We start from the raw sequence: 5,860 nt of genomic DNA on the forward strand, positions 1-5,860 counted from the left end.
TCTTCTTCCTAACAGCTGGGAGGGCTCTTGTTACATTGACATTCCAGCCTGGGAACAATGGAAGGGTGTGGAACGGGGTCTGCACTTGGTTTCTATTCTCTGCTTGGGTGATGCTGCCAACTCCTCTCATTCTTCTAAGGGCCTCCAAATAGAAAGCTCTCTTGGTACGCAGCAGCGCATTGTCACACAAGGACACTGCAATGGGGAAGCTTGTTTTGCCGGTATCCATAACTAAAAGCCCCACCAGCAGGGGCAGGAGCCATATATGGAGGGTTAGGGAGAGGGAAGCATTTCTCTTCCCCCACCCCACCCACTCTCCCACCCACACCGATGTCAGATCATATGAGATTGTTCTTCAGACATTCTTATAGCATCGGCCAGCTCCCTGCTTCTACACACTGATGTGCTCTCCAGCTATTAACCAGAGACAGTCCGTATTTTGTGGTTCCTTCTGCTAGTGATGTGGGTGGCGCTGTGGGTTAAACCACAGAGTCTAGGACTTGCCAATCAGAAGGTCAGCGGTTTGAATCCCCGCAACGGGGTGAGCTCCCGTTGCTCGGTCCCTGCTCCTGCCAACCTAGCAGTTCGAAAGCACATCAAAGTGCAATTAGATAAATAGGTACCACTCCGGCGGGAAGGTAATCGGCATTTCTGTGCGCTGCTCTGGTTCGCCAGAAGCGGCTTAGTCATGCTGGCCACATGACCCGGACGCTGTACGCTGACTCCCTCGGCCAATAAAATGAGATGAGCACCGCGACCCCAGAGTCGGTCACGACTGGACCTAAAGGTCAGGGGTCCCTTTACCCCTTTACCTTTACCTCTGCTAGTGAATCTGTGTGCAGCGAAAGAGGGCAGGATGCGAAAGAGGGCAGGACTCTTGCACCTTTAACAGTTGTTGTGTTGTTGTTGTTAGAATTTATATAATGCCCTATACCCGGGGGTCTCAGGGCAGTTCACAGAATAAAATCAAGATAAAAAGGTAAAGGTAAAGGTATCCCTGCCCGTACGGGCCAGTCGTGTCCGACTCTGGGGTTGCGCGCTCATCTCGCTTAAGAGGCCGGGGGCTAGCGCTGTCCGAAGACACTTCCGGGTCATGTGGCCAGCAAGACAAGCTGCATCTGACGAGCCAGCGCAGCACACGGAAACGCCCTTTACCTTCCCGCTAGTAAGAGGTCCCTATTTATCTACTTGCACCCAGGGGTGCTTTCGAACTGCTAGGTTGGCAGGCGCTGGGACCGAGCAACGGGAGCACACCCCACCGCGGGGATTCGAACCGCCGACCTGATGATCGGCAAGTCCTAGGCACTGAGGTTTTACCCACAGCGCCACCTGCGTCCCAAAAAAATCAAGATTTAAAACTACAAAATACCTAATAAAAATAAGATAGCAACCCAATACCAGGGCTCCCCCCCCCCAGCTGGAACTCACCAGAACTCAGTTCCAGAACCTCTCAGGTGGGCGTCATTGCTATTATAATAGAACAAGGGAGGTGTTCATTGTGAGTTCCAGTACCTCTTTTTCCAGAAAAATAGCACGGTATAGAACGAGGAAAATCTGCATGTGTGGCTTGTGTGAAAAGCTACCTTTGCTAATATTCTCTTTTCCACATAACTATTAAAGGTATATGAGCCCTGTCCCGTTTTGTAACTGGGCCAATTTAGGCTGGTCCATTTGTGCAAAAGGGGCACTGCCCCAGTGATTTCTGTCCCCTCATACTTGCCTTCCTCTTTATTCGCAATGAGATCTCTTTGGCACCCACCTTACAAGTCCCAATGGTTACCGCCTACCACTTACTTGGATGCCCTATGGCTTCCAGTATGTTGTTCCTAATTTGCTTTGGGGTAAGGCCTTAAAAATAGATTGGATGCTTTCCTTTTGCTGCATTAGGAAATTGACTATAAACAAGAAAAAAACTATCAGAGTCCGTTAACTTACTTAGCACAAGCTGCTTCAGAGGTCGAAAGCAAGATAAGCTACTGCAGAGGAAATCAGTACTTTCGACAACAACTCAGGTTGCCAAGTTTCCCGACTGGCAACAATAGCTGTGCCTTTCATAAATATTCAATCTTTATATGAAAATGTTCAGCTACGTTCCGGGAATGCGCTCAGGCCGCAGCTATAAAGCACACAGGCTGGTTTAACAGCTGGCAACCCTGTTCATGAACTCTCAGGACTTTGTAACAGCGGAAGTGTTGGTCGGCTTACAGAGGTATGGAAAGGACACAAGACTGAGCCTCTTTTCATCTGCAAAGTGTTGGAGGGATTATCTGAATGACTGACAGACAGAAACAAGTAAACGGGCTTATTTATCTAGAATGAATTCCAAAAGATCCATGTAAAAACCTCGTCTGATGGGATGCTATGATTCTACACATGACTGTGGCCTGATGGGAAGTCTTGCACATGACTGTGGCCTGATGGGAAGTCTTGCTCCTAAGCTTCGCTTCTGTACATAATGCTGCACAAACCATTCTAATACTAAGACATTCACTCACCACCTTAGAATGTTCAGTTCACATTGAGTTCAGGAAAACATCGTACCTGACCTGTTCTTAAATGCATAGTTGACCACATCTATGGATGAATGCTATATCAATCACTAGTGAAAGTTTAATAAGGAGGTTTTCACGCCTGTCCAATTCTGTGTTCCCTTTCCCAGCCTTTAATCTATTGGTGATTAATGCCTATATGCAACCTTTGCTTTGTACTTGTGTTAACCAATCAGCAATAAGCACATACATGGCAATGCTGTAATATTCAATAAAAGAGACACCTCGAGACTTGCTCAAGAGGTGCCTCCCAGATGACACTCGCTACCTGTCTCTCGTTATTTCAACCCAACACTTGTGTGTTTGTTTTGTTATTAAATGATTTTACTTTAAGGTTGCCAAGTATCCAGAAGACTACCCAATTTAGGGCTCATCCGCACTTAACCTTTGCTCCCCATTTCTAGACACAAGTCTGGGCTTTCTGGTCTGTGTCTGTTTTTCTTTTTGTCCCAGCACTTTCCCCGGGAAAACCCATGTTTTACCACCGAATTGGAGCAAATGGCAATCAGATTTTCCATGGATTACCATTCCCTCCAATTCAGTGGTAAAACGTGAGTTTTCCTGCGGAAAATGCCAGGACAAAACAATCTGCTGGAGCACCGAAAGACACAGGGGAAGCTTTTCACAGCATGGCAATAAACAGAATCCCCAGTTAAAGTTTGCATATCACACTGCTGCTAAAGTCACAGCTGCACAAACTGACTAAAGAAGTTGGCCACTTTAAATACTCATGGCTTTCCCCCAAGAATTATGGGAGCTGTAGTTTGTTTAGGGGACACGAGTGGTGCTGTGGGTTAAACCACAGAGCCTAGGGCTTGCCGATCAGAAGGTCAGCGGTTCGAATCCCCGCGATGGGGTGAGCTCCCATTGCTCAGTCCCTGCTCCTGCCAACCTTGCAGTTCAAAACACGTCAAAGTGCAAGAAGATAAATAGGTACCACTCCGGCAGGAAGGTAAACAGTGTTTCTGTGCACTGCTCTGGTTCGCCAGAAGTGGCTTAGTCACGCTGGCCACATGACCTGGAAGCTGTATGCCGGCTCCCTTGGCCAGTAAAGCGAGATGAGCGCCACAACCCCAGAGTCGTCCGTGACTGGACCTAACGGTCAGAGGTCCCTTTACCTTTCCCTTAGTTGTTTAAGGTGCTGGGAGTTGTTAGGAGAAGCCCTATTTCCCTCCCAGGGCTACAATTCCCAGAATTCCCTGGGAAGAGGTAGTGACTGTCAAACCACTCTGGGCAGGTTATAGCATGTTATGTTTAGGGAAGTTTTTAATATTTTAATATTTAATGCTGTATTGTTTTTAACACTCGATTGGGAGCCACCCAGAGTGGCTGGGGAAACTCAGCCAGATGGGCTGGGTATGAATAATAAATTATTATTGTAAATTATTACAGGCAGCAACAGTATAAGGTGAGTGTCTTGTCTTTTTTAGGTTGCATTTAAATGAAATATTCATTTTGAATATTTAATCATTTAAATAAATATTCAAATATTAAATCATTTAAATGAATATTCAAATATTCGTTTTGTTTTGTTTTAATGTTCTCTCTTGCTCTGTGAAGCTAAGAGGCTCTCCGGCCTCTTAAGTGAGATGGGCGCACAACCCTAGAGTCGGACACGACTGGCCCGTACGGGCAGGGGTACCTTTACCTTGCTCTGTGATGGTGTGAACAATGAAGACAAGGCAATAAATAATTTGAAATAAATAACAATAGTAAAATCGCAGGAAGCTAAGAGTGAAACATCAAAATAGCAAATAAATATTAAAACAGTCTTAGTAACATCACAGATAGGAAGTCTATTGATTCGCAGTTGGCCTCCTGGGATCCATCCACTGAAAAGGCCCAAACAGAGAGCTATGTCAACTGCTGGCACTGAAAAGTGCATAATGTCAGCAGTAGTACCATGAGGGAGGAGTGAGAAATTCAATCCAATTTGCATCTAAAGCCAAACATTCATAATTCATATTGTTTCAAAAACAATACATCAACCAAAGCACAGCCATCCTCCCAAATTTGTGCTTCTCCGAATTTTGCAATGTAGTTTCCAGCGAAGTAATGTGTGCAAAAATGGATGTCCTAGGGTAAAGTGCACATAAAAATGTATGCATTAGTGAAAATAATATACAGAAATGCATTACTTTAGAGAAAATGACACACACACACCCCTGCCAAATGTCCCCTTTTCAGGGCTTATGCTGGCTTAAGCACAACTGGGATGGGTTCAGCCATGCAGGCTGGGAGAGATACTCTAGCATATTTCTGGCTGAACTGAGGATGGGGAATTATGCTGGGGTAGCCCAGCTCTGCCCAGAACCTCCCAGCTCAGTGGGAGATCTCAGCCCTGTGAGGTGGGCTAGGCTGAGAGGTAACAACTGGCCCAAGGTCATTTGGTGAGCTTCATGGCCAAGTGAGGATTTGAGCTCGGAAACTCCCAGATCCTGGTCCAACACTCTGAACCACTACACCATGGGTGGGCAAACTAAGGGCCGAATCCGGCCCAATCACCTTCTAAATCCGGCCCATGGACGATCCTGGAATCAGCATGTTTTTACATGAGTAGTATGTGTGCTTTTATTTAAAATGTATCTGTGAGTTATTTGTGGGGCACAGGAATTCTTTTCTTTTTTTCCCCAAAATATAGTCCAGCCCAGTGGACCGGCCCCCTGCTGAAAAAGTTTGCAGACCTCTGCACGACACCAAACTGGCTCTCATTTGGTTAGTTCTCTACTTGTAAACTGAAAAACAGTGTGCCCCAAAAAAGTTTCCCTGAGGAACATTGCTTTTCAAAAATTGTGTGTATTAGGCAAAATTGTATGCAGAATGTCAGAAGCACACACACAAATGCATACACATTTCTGTGTGGGCGTTTAAAATAGAATTCGTGAAATGTTGTGGAAAGAGAGCCTGTTGAACTTAACATCTGAATGAGAAATGAAGAGAAAGCAGAATTGACCATCCATCACCAGCTATACTTGCCCTTTTCATGTAGGGGTGAGGGACATGATCTGCCTCCAACTTCTTCATGGTCCTTAGAACAGAGGGACCTTCCAAGGACATGTGGGTGCTCCTTATGGGTGTCCTGCGGAAAGCATGACGTTCAGCGGCAGAGTGAGATTCTGCTTTAGTGACGTCCTCTGTTTCTCACACACGTTACTTTTGCCCCCACATGAATGTCTGAAAAGGGTTTCCAGCTTGCAACAAAAGAAAATGCTGCTCACACAAGACTCCTCTGCTCATTTGTGACCGTGAACATTCTGTCCCAGGAATGCAGAGATGAACTCACACGCCAGTGTCATTTTCCTCTCGGCAAA

This window comes from Podarcis gaigeae (genome assembly GCF_964106915.1).
Source record: "Podarcis gaigeae genome assembly, chromosome: 13".
In the NCBI taxonomy this organism is placed as follows: Eukaryota; Metazoa; Chordata; class Lepidosauria; order Squamata; family Lacertidae; genus Podarcis; species Podarcis gaigeae.